Source organism: Talpa occidentalis, unplaced genomic scaffold, assembly GCF_014898055.3.
Source record: "Talpa occidentalis isolate TD23 unplaced genomic scaffold, MPIMG_talOcc4v2.1 talOcc4.2, whole genome shotgun sequence".
Classification (NCBI taxonomy): domain Eukaryota; kingdom Metazoa; phylum Chordata; class Mammalia; order Eulipotyphla; family Talpidae; genus Talpa; species Talpa occidentalis.
In genome coordinates, this window is record NW_023602073.1 from 92933000 (window position 1) to 92956040 (window position 23041).

At 38.2% G+C, this 23041-nt stretch overlaps 1 long non-coding RNA gene across 1 annotated transcript in view; it reads right to left on the minus strand.

The window, feature by feature from the left end:
• The window catches only part of LOC129146339 (uncharacterized), a 106885-nt gene that overhangs the window by 75689 nt on the left and 8155 nt on the right, over window positions 1-23041 (minus strand). The window contains exon 2 of the long non-coding RNA XR_008552907.1: window positions 22771-22906. This is a non-coding gene — a long non-coding RNA (uncharacterized LOC129146339). The remainder of the gene's footprint in view (window positions 1-22770; window positions 22907-23041) is intronic.

Consider the following 23041-nt stretch of genomic DNA (forward strand, 5'->3'; position numbering starts at 1 on the left):
CAGATTGGGGGTCAGGAAATTGAAATTTGGACACTGCCATCTTACAATTTTTTGCCATCACAAATTAATACGGAGATTGTATAAAAGATGTGACAGCACTTAAGGTGCTGAGGAACATGGATATGAAACTTGTCAAAGATAGACTTGTTTAAAATATAGTAATAAATTCTCTCTGTCCCCATCTCCAATTTAACAACTTGGAAGAATTAGAGACAAAACCCTGCTTTTATTTAATGGTATGAAATAGCACATTCAGAGAGAATTTGTGATAAGAAGAAAGTGTATATAATTAACTGTTATTTTAAATTAATATCAAACATTTAGACCCAAAGCAAAACCCAGTAAAAAAGAAATAAACTGTGCTGCCTTACTATCAAATTATAACTGAAAAGCTATGTCCATATTTGACATGAGTGTCCTGCAGTTTCCTCAGCTAACACATCGGTATTCTTGTGTGCTCAACAGTAAAAAAGGAGTGCCTGATTACAACTCACTGTCCAGAATTTTATGACTAGAACTTGAAGAAAACGGAGTTTCTGCCAAAATAGTTTCCTGCCCAGGTGCCGAACCAATTAACTCTTAAGCAATCAAGCAGTAAAACCAGTAATGGTGAGTTTTCTGAAGTGCTATATGTAAGGAGACAGCTTGGAAAAATAAAAATGAAAATTTGCTTTCATAACCAGGAGTGTTTAAATCCAGAGAGACTGTGGGAATGCCTTGCTGAAATGTATGTGACGTTGCAAATTCCCAAAAGATCTGATGGTTGAAAAACTATGTAGTACTTTTTTCCTAACTGTAGAGGCAACTATTATAAGGCATAACATGACTAAACATAGAAAGTCTAATAAATACTTTAAAAAAAATTTATTCAAATGTGAAATTGGCTATTAAACTATTTCCTCCAGCTATCAGCATCAAAATAAGGATTACAGCCCTGACTTATTTTAAGAATGAAATGGTAAGAAACTGGTAGCATTTTTTTTTTGCTAAAGCTACAAAATTTAAAATATAACAATATACTATTTTAACAGTTTCCCACATGATAACTTAATATTTACAGAAAAACAATATGATTGTAAAACATGATGCATAAAGCACATGATTCCAGAAGCAAAAGTTCGAGGTCTTTGAAAAAATAAAGCATCCAGATGTGCCAGTCTCAAGTAGCATCAAAATAAGATTTCTCCTTCTGCACAAACCCCAATGTGATAGACATCTTATAGGAGCATAAAATTGTTATTACTTCAGGAAATAAAGGTACTAGTATCCTTCTTTCTACTAGTTTCTAAGGACAATGAAGGGAATATTTAGGAGAATAGATAATACACTAACCTGGGAAATGGAAAGGCTATGGGTTTTGTTGACCTTCCTATGAATTGGTGTCATAACATAAAGTAACTACTACCTGTGCATTATTGCATCTATAATAAGATGCTAAAATCTACTCATTTCTTCCCAGAGAATTCAGAAGATAGGGATTTATTATATACTATGCTTGGTTCTGATTGGATAGAAAGTACAATAGGCATACAGTTCCAATGAACATTTAATGTGTAAAGGAAAAGAGTCTAAGTAATAAAGCAAAAAGAGAACAATCTAGAACTGTATGTCTCCTTCAGCTATAATTTTGACATTTTAATGGGGAAGATCAACAAAGACAGTTATTATTGCAAACAGTTGTTTTAATGGAATAATTAAAACACCAGGCATGACTGGGCAGGCAGGCAGCAAGCCAGCAGAAGAGCTGAAGAGTAGAAAACCAAAGATAGAAAAGAATTATTTGTGGACAGCCACTGTTCAACTTCACTCACCAAACATTTACTGGGCACCTCCTGAGATATGGCTCTGCATTAAGGGTTGGCCAACACCCAGATCCTGCTTTAAGCAGACTTAAATATGCAGCAGAAAGAGCAACATAGTAGTAGATGGTAAGTGTTATTATAGAGCTAGTGAGAACGAATAAGAAAACAGAGAAAAGACTAGCCCACTGACAGGGGTTACCAGAGGTCACTAAAATAAATCAGTAGTCAAACCTATGATACTGTCAAGAAAAAATATTAGCATTAAATTTCAGCTCATCTCCATTTTCTACATAATGCAGAAAGCTGCCCTAGGCCCTAACTATGAACTTTAGCATCCACAGGCTTTAGGTGACACAAACAAATTCTTTCAGTCTACCTGAGCTCTCCTGAATTGTCTATCAAGTAAAACCTTTGCTTTTCTTCAATTTATACCTTCTACATTAAAAAACACTCACTAATTGAAATTTGAAAGAAACTGAACTGGAAGATATTGAACACACACAGAAGAAATCTTCATACTAATGTTAGTTTGTTTAATGTCTCAATTCATTAGATTTACAAGCTTTTTATTGACATACAAGCCTTTTCCCACAAAATGCCAACTGTCATGTTAAAGTTTCCTTCATCTATCACAAACACAAAGCTTAGTAAATAAAGAATTAACAATGATATATGTATTTTCTTCGTGTGCCATATAAGACAATCCAGGATATGTAATGGAAAACCTCAGGTAATGATTGAAAAATCAAAAACAAAACAAGTCTAGTTCTTTGCTTGGTGCAAGTATGAAGTTAGACAAACCCAACTGTTTATCCCCTCTGTAAGTCATCTTTGTTGATGTGTCATTACCTTATCTTGTTTGTTAAGATAGAGAACAGGTTTCCTACAGGCACTCTCAAGCTGCAACTGGAAAGATTTCAATGGACCCGACATCTTGGCTTCCTGTTCTGGATTTCCCAAAGATGCCGGGCCATATGGTAACCCCCTCTAAAGCAGAACTCTACATCTTTCTGACGTGTCCACTTCTGGGTTGAATAATTACCCAGAAAAGGTATCAACCAGCTACAAGAGTCCCATGGGTCCCAATCACTTCAGACAGTTTTGCAAAAGGCATGGATGAGAAATTCCAACACCACCGCAGGAAAGCCCGGAGAGGGGAGGTCTCAGTTCAATGATGAATGAGTCTTTACCACTTGCTCAGTGCCCAGACTTAGACACCCCACCTTGACAAAAACTGCATCAAAAAGGAGCTCTGGAGTAGAACTTGACAGACGGTACCATAAGAATCATGTCCATGTCCATGCTCAGCAAATCCTGACCAACTATATTCCCCAGCTCACAACTGCAAACCTACTCAGAGAGAAGTCAAAGACAATACATAAAGGAAAACAGGAAATTATTTATTGTTAACTGTAAGAAGAAGAGGGAAACATAAATTAGCAAAAACATGTTCATGAAGCTATAGGTCTTAGCTTCCCAGGGTTACCTCTTCCATTCCAGAAAGGGAACCCATGGTCCCAAAGTAGAAGATTTTGTAGAAAGGGAACATGATGTTTGCAGAAATTAAAAGCCCTGGGGTAGGGGATGATACAGGAACCAAGGCAATCAGAGCCTGGATTATAAAGTTAAACCTCTGATTTTAGTCTACACTTAAGATTTTAGTTTATTCTTAAGTTCTTGGTTTATACCTTCACATCACACTCAGTTCTGACATAATGCAGCAAGGAAAGATGAGGGGCCACAAGTATAAATTTGGAAAAAACCTGGATTCTAAAATTTATTACTTCTATAAAGAGTTTTAGAACAGCTGATGGTTCTGTACTTAACCTGATAGTGATTCATACATACATGAGAGACAATGGTAACACAGACATTCTAAAAGAATGTTAAAATTCTATGTTTCTAAATTTGCCCGTTAAAAGTTTATCTGAAAATTTAAATGCACACAGAATTTCAATTTGACTCAATAAGTTATATTATATACTCTCTATCACCTTTGTAGACAAATAATCCCTAAGAATGATTCTACAACAGGTCTCAGCACAGATCTTGAGTAGATCTTCAGTAGTCCCAGATGGGGAGTCTGTCCTCCAACCTCCATCCCAGAGAAGGTCAATGTGACCAAGATCATCTAAAGAAATCCCACAGCCTTCTTAGAACATGAGACTTACTTTTGAATATGAACACAGCTCCCAGGATGTTGAATATGAGGTCCCCATTTAGCTCACTCAACAGCAATCTTCAGCAAAATATTTATGTTCAGAGAGCAAACCCTCAGTTTTAAAGCCCTAGAGTTACTCTGAGATGTGAGAACAAGGTCAGAAAGAGTACACTCAGAAATTTGATCTAGAAGTGACTTTTTTCTACATTTTCTTCAAAGTTCCCTTGCATTCATTGCTCAGATACATAGTAAAGGCTGTCATAAACTTTATAATTTGAGGGAAAATAAGTAACCCTAAAAATCCATGAACTTTTTTTTCCCATGTGGACACAACACTTTTACCTTGATATATTGTATCCCTAGCCCACCTCCATCCCTGTATTGTCCATTCTGAATGAAATATAACTTTAACAAGCTAGGGAGAAGTAGGCTGGATGCAAAATCAAGGGAATGAAAGTTGTATAATCTACCCTGGAAGATTTTCCTCCTACTGGGCAATTGCATAGCCTTAAGTTTTTACATGGAATTTTGGCTATTGTGAATAACAAAGAGGAACAGAAATCTTTGTTTCATTTTTAGCCTAATTCAGGCACTAACGCCACATCGTATAATAATGTAAAGCAAATTTTTGTAAACAAGAATTATAGAAATTTCACTTCTGTGAACTAGGGTAGAATTTTTTTAAGACATGCCTAGCCTCATATTGGATTTTAAAGTGAAGAATTATTAACTCAACAACTTTCTGAAAATATGTTGTATACTGCAAATATTAATGAAATAAAAAGAAAAAGACAAATAACTTAAAATCTAATAAATAAAAGAGATCAAAAGCAAATTTACCAGCATCCGCAAGAGCAATGAGCAAAATATTATACACACACACACATATTCAACTTTTCATATATATATATATATATAAAATAAAACATTCTCAGTTAGACAAAGAAATAAACAAGAATTATACTGAGGAGTAGTTAGTAACTAAAAGTGACCACTAAGTATTTTCTTGCCTGGTAATTCTACTTTATTTCTGGTGTAGGAATCCAATAAAAGAATTCACAGCTTAAATATTAATCACTGAATGCCTAAGATAACATTTTTCTAATGAAATGGCATATAGTAAATGCTCAATAAATGTTAGATTCCCTTCTACCAGTATTTACCTTAAATTCTTTGTCTAACTTGATATTGCCAAATAGTATCCAGAAAGTCTGGAATGTTTACACACCCATACATTCTTAGACATAAAAACAAAAGACCTCTGAGTACAAAGATACACACTCTGGATACAATTTTTTTCTTCTGTGGAATAATAATCATTTTCACAGAGTATTTGGGTAGAATTACAAATGAGTTCTGATCTGAATTTATTAGACTGAGAAATGATTCTTCCTGGTCATTTTACCTAGGAGGAGTGAAACAAACAAAACATAAAATCAAACTGCTGAGGAGGAGGTGGGGTGGGAAAACAGAATTCTAGAATATTGTAGTCATGACTTCCATAAAATTAACCTTCCATAAAAACCATAAAAATGCTGGCAAACTCATCAAAATCAACTTTTTTATAACTGTGGAAATTAATCAAAGACTCACAACAATCAGAAGAGTTTTCTCAAGAAAAACTATCAATCCTTGGTCATAAAGATCAGGGACTATAATATTTTAACTTCATTTACCTCTGAATACCTCCCTCCCCAACCACACAGTCTTGGAAGCAACCAGCCTTGAAGCCCCCAAAGGGACACAGGCTTTGGAGTGCCTCAAAAAGCCCTACACACTACCCATGGTCACTGTTTAACTTGACTCGCAATCCCATGAAATACCCACATTCACAGGATATTATGAATTTGACTAACTCAGAGCTCAGCTCCACAGGAAAAGCCAGCGCCCATGGCATTGATCAAAAATAATCAATTTCAATTAACATTCCACCTGACTAAGAATGTAATACCTATAGGGATCTTTAACACCAAGACTACACTATGTTCCTGAAAAAATGAAGAAAATCTCTCACCCCTTCTGCACACTGCATCATAAAGGCCCCAGAGCAGTTCCTCCTAGATCTCCCTGATAACAGCCTCCAGTCTGTTCCTACAGACCTCAAAATCTGCCTTCTTGGAATGAATGAGGGGATACAACAGACCTCATTTGACTCTGTCCTTCCACATTCCCTTGAACACTCTGCCCAGGCAATTGCGCCCCCAGTCCCTGCTCCCCCTCCCCCACGCCCCCACCCCCGGCCCCTACCAAATGCCAACTGAGACAATTAAATGCAATTGTAGGACCTGCCCTTTCCACATATCAGACCTGAATACCTACAGTTACAGGTTGAATTGTGTCATCCAATAATATTTATTGAAGCCCCACCCCATGGATACTGTAAATATGACCTTATTAGAAATAGAATCTTTATAGATGTGATCCATTACAATGAAGTCATTAAGTAGGTGTTGGTGTTGGTCCAATATAACTGTTGTCCTCTAAGAAGACACAAAAACCATGTGACACAGAACAGGGAGAGCACCATGTGATGACAAAGGCAGAGACTGAGTGATGTGGCTGTTAAGACGAGAATTATCAAGAATGGATGAAGTTTCAACCATTTAGGAACTAGGAAGAGGCAAAGAAGGATTCTACCCTGAGTCTCAGAGGGCTAGTGGCTCTGCTAACACCTTTATTTTGAGCTAGTTACCCCCAGAACTGTGAGAGAATGTACTTCTGTTGCTTTAAGCCACCAAATTTATGGTACTATTTTATAGCAGCCCTAGGAATCTATGCAATAATACCCACTCTGGCTGAAGCCATACCCACCCACCCCACCTGTTCTAAGATGGTATGTATGCATCCTGTTTCATTATGTTTCCTTTCTCTGACCTTCTATCTGCCAGCCACAGAACATTAAGGGCAAAGAGGAAAATTTTTTTCATTCCAAGGAAAGGAAAGTAGGCCAGAAAACAGACTTACTTTCTGCTATTTTTTTCAAAAACTGACAACATGGATATTCAGCAGCCTTGTTATCCTGGGAGATAAAAAGATTTCCATGCTTTGTTGCTGGATAAACTACAATCAGGACATCGGCGTGAGTTTGGGTGGAGGCATGGGGCAGGACAAAGCATGAAGGGGGCATTGCCCATTCTGATACCCTTGGGGTGATGTCTCAAATAATGTCTTGATATCAAATCCAGATCAGCTGGGAGGTCTCATCCTCCTCTCGGTGCATAACAGAGGAACACACATTTTCCATTAAATGCCAGAGACACCCGCAAGGTGCTCTGGCAGAGCTGCGTGGAGAAGTTGTACAGCACCTGCCTACATGTGTTTGGCCCAGTGCCCTCATCTTCCTTCCCCTCTGATCAGAAGCACATTTCTCTGCAACTGTTTTAAAATCAGAAAAATATAAAGAGTCTCTCCTAGACTGTTTTGATTGTTTAAAGCCAATTCCAGACAATGTGCAGTATTTTGGTTGAATTTCAATTACGACATCCTATTGAATTTATTTTGCTCAGATAAAGTGCAAAGGGAAATTCACCACAGATAATATGAATATTACTGCAAAGCTGAGTTCTCTCATTTCTCTTCACTTGCCTTCCTTTCTCTTTCTCCTCTCTCAGGTTTATTACTTCACTGATCTGATTATTCTTCTTCCTTGATTGAATTAATCTTTCCTTTCTCCCCTGCCTCCCCACCCCCACAGCCATTATACCAGCCCAGGGTAAATCATGAAATAGGAAAGTTAGTTCTTCAGAACATTGTATTCCTTTGTATGCATTTTGTCTCCCTCAGCTAGGTAACAATAAATTGTTTAATCTTTCTGCGCTTTACCTATTTGTCCAAAAGGGCTCATTCTTCCCACTTGTAAACTAAAGGGAATAATGTCACCTTCAAGGGACATGTTGCTAAGAGAACAAATAGTCTCCTCATGTACACACGTAGGACAATTCATTATAGATGACAATGTAAGAAAAAAAGGAAACACCATACAGAACTGCTACTGAAAAGGGTGAGGAGGACCCCAAAGGAAGGTAACGACAACTATAACTTAGGTAAATATATAGTGATACCTAACTAAGATAAAATAGATTTTAAGCCAAAAAAAAGAAACAATAGACAAGGATGGACACTATATCATGATTAAGGAGCAATACATCAGGAAGACAAAACATCAATGTATACTCACTAAATGAAGGAGCATCAAAATATCAATTTTTCAAGGCAAATCTGAAAACAGATATTGGGAAAAACACCTTCGTGGTGGGGGACTTAGACATGTCACTGTCATAAATGAATGGATCATCTAGACAGAAGACAAATAAGAACACAATAGCCTTAAACAAAGAAGTAGACCACATGGGCTTAACAGACTTTTATAGGACACTGCACCCAAAAAATTTATATACATTTATCTCAGTTGCACATGGGACATTCTCCAGAATTACCACATATTAGATTGCAAGACAAGTATGAGCAATTCATGAGGATTGAAATTATACCAATCAACTTCTCTGAACATAAAAGCATCAAACTAGAAATCAACCATAAAAAAGAAACCAGGGAAAAAAACTCTAATACATGAAAACTGAACAACACACTATTGAATGACTACTGGGTGAATGAAGAAATCAAAAAACTACAGCAAATATACAATGAGGACACAACCTTCCAGAGCTTATGGGACACAGCAAGAGTATTAAGAAAGAAGTATGTAGCGATACAGGCCCCCATCAAGAAACACAACAGAGTTCAAATATATAACTTTATCTCTCACCTCAAGGAACAAGAAAAAGAACATGCAAAAACAAAATCCAATAGAAGAAAGGAAATAATAACAATTAGAGCAGAAATAAATGAAACTGAAATCAAAAGACAGTACAGATTAATGAAATCGAAAGCTGTTTCTTTGAAAAGATAACAAAATAGACAAACCTCTAGCTAGGCTCACAAAGAAAATAAGGGAAACAAATCAAATAAATAGGATCAGTAGCAAAAGGAAAGTTACAACAAGCAAAGAAATTGAAACAGTAGTCAAAACTTTCCCCCAAAAAACAAACACAAAGGACCAGATGACTTTATTTTTTTTTTTTGCACCATCTATCATTTTTATTTTTTTTAATTTAAATATTTTATTTTATATAATTCTTACATCATTTTTCATCTTTGCACAATGTATGCATTTTCATTTTGGTTATATTCCCCACACAATTGCACCCCCCCCCCTTATTTTGACTCTAGTCCTTCCTTTCCCTACCCCTCCCTCTCCCCACCCCCACCCCCCAGTGTGTCTCTGGTTTATAGATGCTTGTTGATTTTGATTTTTACTTTAATTCATTAGTCTTTTTCCTGGTCTCTTATTTAGGTTTTCTAAATTCCTGCTATGAGTGAGACCATCCGGTATTTTTCTTTTTCTTTCTGGCTTATTTCGCCGAGCATGATCCCTTCTAGCTCCAAGGACCAGATGACTTTAAAAGTGAATTCTCCCAAACCTTCAAAGAGGAACTTATACATATCCTCTTCAAATGCTTTCCAAAATTTGTAAAAGAGGGAATACTTCCAACATACTTTATGAGGTCAAAGTTACTCTAATACCAAAAACAAAAAGAGCCAACACACAAAAAAAGAAAATGACAGACCAATTTCTCTGATGAACATGGATGCAAAAATCCTCAACGAAAAGAAAAGTCTGGGCCAGCTCAGCTCTAAAGCCTCCTAAAGCAGTCCCATCCAAAGCGTCCAGACTAGAAAAACATGCTCCAAGTCCTGCTAACCATAGCCATGATGGCTCCAGCGGAGGTGGAAGACACAAAGGAAGATGGTGAAAATGAGCACAGAGCTTGCTGCCAACTCAGGTCAGGGTTTCTGAGAACAAACATGCAACTTCCCAGAAAATTCCATTTTTCTGGAGATCTGAGCAATTTGATGTCAGAACACGCAATCTGCTCACTTTTAAAAGACAGATATTAAAGCCAGAGTAACTCCTGACCACCAGTTACATACTTGCCCGAAAATCAATCACAAAGGCAGATCCTGCTATTTCAAATGACTACACTTTGTCCTGATGATAGGGATTTTCCGAGTCTCTTTAGCACAGGCATTGACTTCTCTAAAGGTCAAAAGTAAATATTAGGCTTTATAGGTCAAATGGCCTCTGTCACAATTATTTAACCCTGCTGAATATAGCACAGAAGCAGCCACAAACTCTATATGATTGATTATGGTTGTGTTTCAATAAATCTTTATTTGCAATAGCAGACTCTGGCCAGATATAATGCATAGGTTGCAGTTTGCCAACCCTAGCTTTAGACAATAAATTCATAGCTCTGACATGCCCGGGGGTGATCCATAGTATGCAGTGGATATGGAACTCTATGGTCCTGACATGTTTATGCATTCACTCATGTCGATTCTTAATGTAATATTCTGGTTGATTCAAGGTGGCTGCAAATTCTCTGCAACTCTTCCAATGGTGAGATCTCCATGATCTCCTCTTAAATGGGGACAGTCTATGCAACTGTTTGAACAGCAGGATACAACAGAAGATATTCTGTGCTGGTTTATAGAACTTAAGAGACCAACAGCATTTACTTCCTGTGCTTTTGGAAGACTTGCTTCCGGAATCCACTTGCCATGCTGTAAGGAAGTCCCAGCAACCCCATAGTGAAGCTCATATGGAGAAGAACTGCAGCTCCTGGACAATACCCCCAATGGGCTCCCAGCCTGGCCCCTAAAGACTCTTCACAAGATCCTTCACATCATCTACTGCCTGCTGTTCAGATCATAGGATCCAGTGGGATACTCCAATGTTTTTGGGGATGACAAATCACCAGATGAAGAAGACTTGGTCCCTGCACAACTGAGTGGAATAGGAACATCTCCCCCAACCTGTGCCCCACCAACTCATTGCCATCAATCTGCATTAGACTGAGACAACCTTTTACTTGTTAAATCACTAGGATTTTTAAGTTTTTGTGTATCTCAATTATGGCATACCCTAAAAATGAAGGAAACAAGAAAGGCGGGTCATTCTGGAAAATTGTTACTGCAGGACAGCAGGACTCAAGAAAGAATTTACATTATTTCCTAAGATAAATCATTAGAGCTCTATAAATGACTCACAGTGTAAATCAGAGACTTCTGTGTTCTGACACCTAACTGAGAAGTATAGGCTGTTTATTTATTCAGGGAAACCTGCTCAACAGTGGAGATTATCTGCAGTTGACCAGATACACTGGAAAGATGAGATTCTTTCCAGAACTGGTCTTAGGCAGACAGGCAATCATCCCTGAGCTGTGACTGAGAGCTGTTAAAAGCTTCCTCCTCTATCCTATACACAATGGCTGAAATTGCTGCTTCTTTTATTAAAGAAATGTAATGTCCCAATGTATATTGAAAAACTATCTAAAAGGAATTATACTGTAGATCTGGTGCCAGCGGACTATGACTCCCAGCCAGTATGCCCCCTATTTTTGTATGATCCATGAGCTAAGAACAGTTTTCCTATTTGCAAATGGTTTTTAAAAATTGCAAAGAAAAATACTCTTTAGCAAGTGAAAACTACGAAATTCACATTTCAGCATCCATGAATCAGTGCTTTATTGGAACACATCTCTGCCCATTCACCTAAGTATTACTTCTGGCTACTTTCTCACAACAGCAGAGTGATTGTGACAGAGATCACAAAGCCTAAGATAGTTACTATCAACCCTTTTAAAGAAAAAGTTAGTAGCCTTTGCGGTAGAACTTGTGGCTCATTAATCCTTTACCCTGAATTAACTTGCTGGCCCCTCTCCTAACAAGCTGAGGAAGCACTACATTGTCCTGACAGTGTAATAAGAAAGTGGGGAGGGCATGAAGGAGAGAATCAAAGAGCGTGACACACTTCCAGCCAGAGACTGAGGACTATGAAGAGATCAGAGCACCAGGTGAAGTCCCAAGCAACTGGGAGAAGAAGCATACTCAGTAATCTAAAGGAAGAAAGCAAGTTAAAAACAAAAATATTAGTGTTCGTTGAGTGAGTTCCAACTCCCCCAACCTGTAAATATATCCGGTGATTTTAATGTCCTCTGAAAATTAAGCAAACTAGTCAAAAGAGCTGTGTATAGTTTCTTCCAAAGGTTTTTACAAAAGAAAACAATGGTGCAGACTCATTTTAACACATTTTCCAGTTTCGTGAAAATCATTACTTCAGCTCACCACTAAAACAACTTCAGTGTCTCCAGACCTGCTATCTCCATGGTACGCTGCTGAGGAACATCGTGTCTGTGTTTGTAGTGACTTTCTCACCTGCTGCTTCTTGGAGAACCAGGATCTAATCCTGCACCTCCATGGAGCAGAAACAACAGGGGGAAAAAAGAAAACTTCAAAGGATTCCTCATTCAGGCCAGCTCTGGAGCCACATCCCCTAAGACCTCCTTAAAATTTGGCTTTAGTAGGACCCAGGAGGACCAGTAAGGAATTAGGAAAAAACGGAAATCTTTGTTCATTCTCTGATCTCCAACCTCACATCAGCTCAGAGTTACAGCCTGAACAGTTGGCGCAAGTTGGCACTTGGATTCAGCTAAATTAACTTCTAAGAGATTTGTTCTCAGTAATCCTTATTTTCAAACATTTGGGAAAAGCTTCAAAGTAACAGCTACAATTCAGGACCCTTTCTAAAATGTAATAATAATACATATTTGACATCTGTGTGGATTTCAGCTGCAAACAGACAAGGAAAGAGACCTTTAACTAAAGCTTTCCCCACTCCCACGCCTACCTTCTTCCACGCATTCCCACATTCTCTTACACGTCCCCTCCAATTCTCACTAACTCCCTGTCCTTTAAAAGCCCCACAATGCTTCCAGTGACTCTCTCAGTAACCAGCCCCCCCACCAAGGTGTCCTGAGAAGACTATAAAATGCATGCTTATTTGTTTTCAATTAATAACTCTCTAAAGAACATCAATGAGCTTTCTACAGAAACTGAGAAGCACCACCCTAAATGCCCTCGGCCCTAAGGCTGTACAAAGGCTGGTCCTGAGTGTGATCAGCCGTCCCTGAAATGTTAGACAATGGTGGAAAACATGATAACGAGTGAAAATGTAGGCTGCCTGGACTAGAAAGAACCTTACGGGTGCTGTGGCTCAGTCATATTGTTTCATTGATGGAGCACATTGTGGCAGCGGCTCCAGGTTGGCTCCCCAATAACCAGCCCAGTGCCATCTCTGACACTTTCCACCACTCCCCTTTTCTTTCTGCCCTCACCAGAAGGACACAAACAGGTCAAACATTTCTCCAACTAGTTATAACAAATAACCTTATGAACTTCTGTTGTTCTACATAAAATTGCATTACATATTTTCATGGACTGTCATGGGAGGTGTTCTTTATGGAATAGAATAAATAAGTTTCAGATTCATCTACATGTGCCTCACCCTAAATACCTAAGTAAATTGGATCCCTTTTTTAAAAACCTGTGATCACCCCTTTAACAAAGCAATTCATTGGTTCCCAATTTACCCATTTTTTGTTGATTGTTGATATTTACATGCTGAGCTTTCTTGAGGGTATTTCCCTAGCTTCAGATCCAGCAAAGTGGCTCCACTGTATAGGGAACTAAGACTATAGACAATAAACAAAAACTAGCCACATATATGTGTGTATGATTAGATCAGCCAACTTATCACTGCTCAAGAACTCATTCCAACTTCATTCACAAAATCTGGTTTGCATAAACAGTATCATATAAATAAGCATGTACATTCAGCCTAAAAGTAATGGGAGTGTAGACTGGGAAAGAGTTAAGTAAAGCTGTGGCTGGGTTACTTTCACTGTAAAATCACTGACCTCTACTTTTCAGATTGTACTATTGCATTATTATATTGTATAAAATACACACACAATTTTATTTCATATATCACTGAAAGTAAAACAACAAGCCTATAAAATAATTCTAGCATCAGAGACAAGATAATCCAACACTAATCAACAGCCAGTGTGTCTTATTTCAGCTTATTCTGGTAGTGGAGGGGGCACTTTACAAGTAATATAGATCAACTGAAAGACACAAACTACCCTGGTCGCTATTCAGTATTCAAAGAATTGTAATGCTAGATCTACTCCAGAAATGCCTACTAATGAGAGAATCCATGATAAAGGAAGAGAAACTGGACTTTGAGAAAGACAAACTGCAAGTGATTGAGAGAAAGCACCTTGTCTTGTGCATGACTATCCCCTGGCACCTTGGTAAATACAGAACTGCCCCTGTCTGCAAGGTTTTTAATGTTGACTGCACAATAATCCCCTGAGGACCATTTTAAAACACACAGGCAGACCCCAACCGAAATCAACTGAATCATATATCTCAGAGTGAGCCTTGGCAGCTTTATTCTTTAAAAGTTCTTCAGAAGTTTCAAACATGCAGCCAGCACTAAGAACCACTGCATCTACTCTGATTACCTTCCATTCTCAAAACCTCCAACCATAACTGGGAGATGGGCAACACCAACATAATTTACAGGGTAATTGGAGTAGCAGGGCTGGCAGTTATAAAAACCTCTAGATCTTAGCCTTTGCAGGGAAGACATCCCTCGACACTGCCCATTTTACTGCCCACCCCACTGCCAACCCATATACAGCTTTCGTCCCAGCTCCAGTCTCCTGTAAGATCCACTAAGGAGATAATTACTCATGGGACAAGAGGAAATGTGTGATAAAGAATTGACAGTCATCAAAGCTCAACATTTTAATACACAATAATACAAGCACAATAATACAAACACACTCTTCTGTTTACATATTGCTGAGGCTTGAGGGGGGTATTCAAAGTATCCTTGGGTTGCTGCGTCTCCTCCAGGCATTATGAAAGGTGAGGGAATTTTTTTTGCTCAGAATAACTCTAAAAGTCCTCATAAGTAAGTGGGGAAGCCATATTTCTACTAAGTTTTCATTTCTACTGCTGAATTCATGAAAAAGTAGAGAATCCAAAGTTATGGTCCTTAACTATACATTATTTTCAGTATTTTAGACATATTGAAGATCTGTTAACCGCCAACAGATGTGTTATATAATGGTTTTCTTTGGACAAAATTAAAGCTATTCATCCCCAAAAATCCCTCTAGCTGCTTCAAGGTGTCTTGAGTCCAAAGCATAGTTAACTTAGAGCTTGCTCCACTGTGGTTAATTAAAATATGCTTTAGGTGGTTCAGCATATTTTCCCATGCAACTTCCTGCCCCCCACCCCAAGCTGGTCTAGTTCTTTCCTTCCTTACTTTTATTTCTGTAACTCACCAAGGATTATGTTATTTGAGAAACCATGGCACAAAGAATATCATTGGCTAGCTCTAGCTGAAATACAATATGAATCCTTAATTTATTCTTCTGAGGAAAGCTTGCTCAAGCGTCCTCTCATTCATTTTCCATAGATTAGCTTTGGGCCCAAAATGTGTTAGTGGTAACTTCCCAAATGAAACTCCATGCTACTTTCAGACTCAGGCACCAGAGGGATGCAGGTGGGGGAGAAGAAGCTAAATTTGAATTAAATCAGAAGCTTCTGGATATGACTTTCACCAAATAATCTTGTAGCAAACCTATCTAATGAAAATCAGATCTCATTCAGAGTAGAAAAATTTGCCTTCCTGGATAGAACATAATTGGTCCCATAAGATCTATTAACCCAAGAACTAAAGGTCCTGTCTACACAGCACTAAATGAAGTGGTCAATGAATTTAGCCAAAATCCCTAATAAAAAACAAAATATTCACTTAGAATTCAAATCCTTCTAGAGAACATGTTGGAGAGAGTGACTCATATTTATTAATGGGTTTCAGACACACTTATTTCTTGATCAAATAAATGCACTGTTAATCAACAGATATATTTGAATGCTGACTATGTGTTCAGTCAGAACTGTGCCAAGTCAGAAAGGAGGAGCTGGTAGATCTGGAAAAGAAGGCTTTGCATGACTTCTGCTTTCAATTATAGATTATGATGTAATATAATACATACATGCTTTGAAATTTTGAAGGTTTTCTCTTTTGCTACCAAAAAAAAAAAAAATTAAAATCATCTCCACTTTAGCTACCCAAACCTAGCATAGTAAATGGCACATAGTAGGTCTTAACAAATATGTGTGGCATAAAAAAACAAGTAAACAAAGGAACTAATATTTTTAGAGTATACAGAGTACATTAAACTGGGAAGTTATAATAGTAAGAAAAAAACATACATTAAGTGCTATTACAGTGGGTACTAGAGACTATTTAATCTTCACCAAAATTGGTGGGTTTTTACTTCTTCCAAAGCAAATGAATCCCCATTTTGCAGCCTCCCTTGCATTATTTACATGGCCTATAATGAGTTCTAGCTAATGGAGTATCCATGGAAGTGGTATGAGCCGCTTCCAAGACTCAGTCAGGAAATCTTCCAACTAACTAAGAAGGTAAACAACCAGTTTGAAGGCCACAAGTTTGCAATGGCAGAGCCCCTACCACCCTGCACCCCTGGAGACAGCAAAGACTTCCCACTAACTCAGAAGATACTTGTATTAGTTTTCCAACTTCACAGGTGAGAAAATTGAGTCACAGAGAAGTTAATCATAGAAATAAGGAGCAGCAAAGGATCTGAACTGGAGCACACTTCTACATCAATCATTTATTCTTCCTCAAAAACACTCAAATTGTGTAAAGGAGTTTCTGATCCATGCCCCTCTAAACTCTTTCAGGTGACCATCCCAAGCACCTGGAATAAAAGTAAAGTTGTTTCTAATATGCCATTCTGGGTACCTCCCTTTACCCAGCCCTCACCTCTCACATATGTTGTTGCCAAATGAGTGTATATCAAGTAGTATGTCCAGTGGGTAAGTCTGCACATGATCTGCCATAACTTTCTGACTTATACTGGCTATTCTGCCCATCCCTTAATCAATGCCAAACTGCCTGTCAATCATAGACTTTTTCCAGCAAGATAGAGCAGAATTTGAGCTCTAAATAAGGTTTTTTCCATTTGAAACAAACAAACAAAAACATGATTAAACAAATCTTGTAAAAAGTTGGCAAGAAAACCATTAACAAGTTTTGTTGTTTTGTTATAAAAAGTTTGTTCACATTAAAGTTCAGAAATGAAGAAGTAATAATTGTCAAATTCATTCAAAAGTTATCTAAGGTAACATAAATATTTCTATAATTTGCAATAACATCTCTTTAACTGAGATGTTCGGTTAACTGAGGTTTAATTTATGTATGCAGTAAAACTCCCTAAGGGAAGGAGACCGCCAAGCTGGGGATATGGAACTGAGCCTCAGGGGTGCCCACAAAAGTGCACATAATTTTTAAATGGTCTCTACAAAAGGAATGTAATCTCCAGGGACTTGATCACACAATCCACCCAGAGGAAATAATATCTTGCTGCTGAAATTCTTACATGAAGGATATAGAAACATCACATACAATAGAGCAGCCCATGAGGAGCGTTGCCCATTTCACAAATCAAGTGTGATTATTGAATCACAGAGACCACAGTTGGCTCCAGAAAGCAAAGTGGGAAGACAGCTGACCACAGGTTCCAACACCTGCTTTTCGTGTTTTGCCAAAATTAATACATGAAATCTCTGTGGTATCTTCATATGCATCATCTTCCCCTCAAGGACATCAGAGCTGACATCCCATCTTTCAGGCAAAAGCTCATCCCATATTCTGCCTTTGATTTTCATGTTCTCCAGGACACCTGCAGTGAAGCCTCCCTATACTGATGATACAGAAACATTTGGCATCAAGAGACCTCTAGTGAATACATGTGTAGTTTCAATGGCCACAGACAAATAACTTCTTTCATTTAGATCTTCTAAATGAAACTGGATGTACTCCAATTTCACAAATGGGATTTTTGAACAAAATATCAACTGTTGCAAATATCTATATTCAGTCGTTGTTTACTGAAGTCTTGAGATAAAATAAGAAAAGTCCACAATAAGTCAAGGATGGAGGAGGTATGGCACAGGTGACCCAAAAATCTTAACTCTTGATACTTAACTCTCTATATTCTCAGTCTTAACCCAATACCTAACTCTCAACTCCGTGTAATAATGTGGTAGGGAAATGGTCAGGATAAGGGCTTTCAATTTTAAAATAATTTAATTTGCCATTGCAATGGATTTTTAAATATTATTTGGAGGCCTTGGACCACTTCCAGAATAAGTAAGGAAGCGATTAGGAAGGACCAAATGAGGGAAGAATGCATCCGACCCCTTCACTGTTGGAAAGCTGCTGAGCATGCTAGTGCATATGTGGGAATGTTAGCAACAATAAGGAAAACATAATGAGTTTTTCATAAAGTTAAGTTTACTCAATTTAAAGTACCATATAATTTTAAGATGATATAACTTCTATTATTTTGGTATTTAAATGTTCTCTCTTCTATAAAATATTATCACTGCATGAGAAACTTACCAGTATTTTGTGCACAGCTGATAAAGAAAAAAGCTAACAATTCTATCCCCAAAAATGTTTTATGAGAGTCTGCTGTTTCATGAAATCCATTAGACAATAAACTAGTCTTATCTCCCTCCTATATTTTGCAGCTTAAATAAAGCAATAGAAGATGAATTTTAGGTTTCCTTAATGACACCCAACATGAATGAAATACTTGTGGATACCAGAGTTTACAAGAATAGAAGTGTTTTCTCAGCATCTTCTGTATACTCAGTACAAGTTTAGAAATCCCACTAAAGAAAGAACTGTTTTTTTCCAACAAAAAATTCAGTCTAGCTGTAAAACGAAATGTACCTATGTGAACTGGGAAGAACACACACATGCACACTTATTGTCAAGGGTGAGATGGGAAGGCACAGATTAAGGGCAAATGACTTGTTGAAAGTAAAGGGTGAATGTGGGGCTGAATAACACAAGAAGTGAATTTGAATTTAAGGGAAGACAGGTGTTGTTTTGGCTAAAAAGAGAGAGTACTTTTTGAATAGATGGGAAAACATTGAAAAGATCATGGAGAAAGTGATAGTATTTGCAGATGCGGAAGAAAGCAAGGTGACAGTCTTGTCAAGTAGAGTTATTACAAGATATAAATGAGATTTTATATGGCTGAACTTAAAAAATAATCACAATCAATATTTTCTGGATGTCAGTCATTTCTACCTTGATCTGTAGATTCAATATATCTATAAATGTACCCAAATTCCAACACGTTATTTTTTGCATATCAAGCTAATTGTAAAGTTCATATATGTGGAGGGCAAAATACCCAGAGTATCCAATTCAAGATTGAAGGAGAAGAATAAAGTCATAGGACTATACTACCCAACTTTAAGACTTACTATAAAGCTACAATGATCAAAACAGTATAATATTAGCCAAAAAAAAAAAAAAAAAAAAGACACATTGTTCAACAGAACAGAATAACAGGACAGCAAACCAAGAAATAGGCCCACACAAATATAGTGAACAGATCATTGACAAAGGAAGGAGCAAATGTAATATAAAAGAGAAAAAAAATCTTTTTAATGATGCTGGTACAGTGGAAATCCACATGCAAAAAATATTAATCTAGTGCAGACATTATACCCTTTGCCACAGTCAGGACAGCTGATGAAGTTCTCGGCCATTAATGAAGACTCAGAGTCTAAATGAAGTTGCAATGAGGGGAGGCTGGGGAGCGTGCCATCGAGAGCAGCTCTGCCTTTCACTCTCTCAGCACAAGCTTTAATTAAAGATATGAACAAAGGAACAAGAAAATAGCACACAGTTGTGTTTTTGCTTAGACAGATTAATAAGTTACTGCTGAAAACAAGTTTTCCTGGTTAGTAGGGAACATGAGCAGTGCCAGCACATCCTCAGACAACAACAGTCAATTCTGTGAAGGAGTTCTGTTTGCAGAACTTCTAATGTCCTGGAACTCAATATGCAGAGTAAACAGGTATTTTCCAAAAACTCCAGCTCCCTCTAGGGCAGCAGGCTCCAACAACCCTTCATAACTCAAAAATTAACTCAAAAGGGAGCATAGACAGAAATGCAAAATACAAAACTGTAAGACCCCAGAAGGTAACATAAGTATAAGTCTAGATGATTTGGGTATGCTGATGACTTTTTACAATCAACACCAAAGGCATGATCTTTGAAAGAAAGAATTGACCAACTGGACTACATTAAAATTAAAATTTTCACTTTGTTAAAGACACTATAAGGAGGAAGAGAAGACAAGCCACAGAGTGGGGGGGCTGGGGGGAACAGGGAAAAGTTGCTAAAGACATACCTGACAAAACACTGTTATCCAAAATATACGAAGAACTCTTCGAAGTCAACAATAAGAAAAGGAACTTCTGACTTTAAAGATAAGCAAAAGACTTGAAGAAACACCTTGCCAAAGAAGATTTTAATATGGCAAATAACCATATTAAAAGACATTCCACATCACGTCATTAAAGAATAGCAAATTAAAACAGACCTAATAGAATGGTCAAAATATTGAATGCTGATGGCACCAAATGTTGACAAGGATGAGGAGCAACAAGAAGTCTCATTTATGCTCATCTATAGAAATACAAAATGGTACATCCACTGGGGAAGACAATTTGACTAAACATACAATTCAGCAATCATATTCCTTGATATTCACCTATAGGAATAGAAAAGTTATGTCCACACAGAAACATGCACATTAATGTTCACAATAGCTTTATTCATAATTTATTTATTCATAATTGCCAAAACTTGGAAAGCCAAGATGTCTTTCAGTAAGTAAAGTATAAAACTGTGGTACATCCATACAATGGAATATTATCCAACATTAAAAAGAAATGAGCCATCAATACACGAAATACATGGAAGAAACTTAAATACGTTTTCTAAGGGAAAGAAGCCAGTCTGAAAAAGCTACATACTGTGTGACGCAACTGCAAAACCTAGAAAAGGCAAAACTATAGAAATAGTAAAAGAATCAGTGGTGGTCAGGTGTGGGATCACCAGACCCCTAGTTCTCGGGGGATATTGTCTTGGTGCCCAGAGTTTCTGCTTGTCAGCTAAGTGTGGGGTCATGCAGTGGGGGCACTTGCCAAAGGCAAAAGTCCTGGTATGAGGAACAGACTGGGAAAAAAGTATCTGCTGATAACAGCAGGCAGATATTAGAATAGAGATAATATGCTTAGACTGAATTTAGGTTGCTGGGGGCCACCCAGACAGGGACAGGGGCAGAGAAGAGCACCAGCTCTCCCTGGGCTGACCAAAAGTGCCAGCACACAAGGAACTCCAACTTCTCCTTCCTGGCCTGAGTCCCACAGAAGAACAAGCCCTTCCCCAGGACAAGGTCTCTATCTCTCCCATCATCTAGGTTTCCTAAATGTATGAAAAGATATAAATGTTGTGTTAGCAAGTAGACTGAGGGGCATCCAGGGACCCTCTAACCTGCACACTCTAGTTTCTGCCATCTGCCACATAAAGACAAAACATACTCTTAATACATAAGACCTTTCATGGAAAGAACTTTAACAGTATTAGTATGCAATAGAGAGAAGAAAAAGAATAGTTTCCCAATGAACTATCTAGGTATCCATCCCCTAAATGCCTAGCCAAACAGCGTTGACCTAAAGCAGGGCCACTGAGTCCCAAAAGTTTACCACAAGTTTAAGGCACCTTCTGGTGGGGACCTATAGGAAAGAGGCAGAAGGGATCAGGCAAGTCTGGAATGAAAGGGCCATATCGAAGTCCAAGTCAAGATAAAGGCTACAATTGTCAGCCCCTTTGTGTGTCTCTCACCCACATCTCTTTCAAGTGTTTCCTTCCATGTCTCCCAAGTCCCTGGTACAAGCCCAAGACCAAGCAGCAAGCAGCTTCTTCACATGAATCCCTGCCCCATGTACGTCCTCCTAGTGTTCCCTGTAGTCTTCATAGCTTCCCCTTGTCATGAGCTCCACCTTTCCTGGGTGGGACAGAAAAACTAGGACCTCCCCCTTTTTAGACACAGTATTACAGGTGCACTCTAAACTCTTGCTGAATTGCTGTAACAATATGGGAAACAATAAACCTCCCTTCAACAAGATAAATCAAGACAAGCCAGGAAGGGGGCTACAGGGACACATGTTGAAGGCAGGAAGTTCTGCTTCCTGAAAGCAACACAGCCAAAGGCAATTTCACCTGATAGCCTCAAGCACAGCACTTGACTTGGAGGTGCTGCCAAAAACTCAAATCCAAAAACAGAAATGAGTGAAAAGGGAGGAGATGGGGAAAGAGAGACAAGAATTTTTTTCCTCCCGCCCCCGGGACCTTACTAAAGTCATTTATGAGCTGCACCCACCCTGTGGCACCTTAGAAACAAAGGGTCACCATCCAAATGCAAACAAATTTCTTTCCCGAAGTGACTGCGTTTCATAACTCCTGCACTTCCTAACATGGAGCCGCTCCATCTATGAGGTCATTTGTTTTCCTGAGAACTCAGTTATGGAGCCTGCCAACCATTCAGATTGCAGCCTCTGGCCAAGAAAGTCTATGAGAGGAAAGAAATGCATTAAGCCCCTTACTGCTCTCTCTGAGGTCAATCAGAGCATTCAAGTCCCATATGATTATGTTCCCCGCCCCCCCAAAAAAACTATGCTTACAAAGATAAAAAGTTCCAAATGCTGTCTTTTCTTAAAGGTACGTTTGTTTCAAATCATATGTTTTAAATCTATAACGAAACAGCCTGAGTTATAATTATTCCAATTCCACACTACCCAAAAGCCAAGAGATAACATTCAGACACGGTCAGTGTGTTATTGGTGTTTTAAAGAGTAAATCTGTTGATTCAGGACACAGATTCACACAGAAAGAAGAAATGGCAAAGAACAGATCCAACTTACATCACGCCTGCTCCTAGAAGGAACCGATTTCATGCCTCCAGGTGAGGGGCAGGCATCCCTGCCTTGTGGAGGCTCTGCTGTTAGTCATTTACACCTGAGTGTGACTGAAAAATTTGACGCCCACACTCTTGAAATTCTACCTATAATTGAGAAACAAAGGGTTTTATATGGTTATTAAGGGAATTTGAAAACTCAATGTACAGCTAAACGAGATGTAGAAGAAGTGGGAGTAAGAAACCCACATGTTTTTAAAGAGAGTGGCTTACCCAGA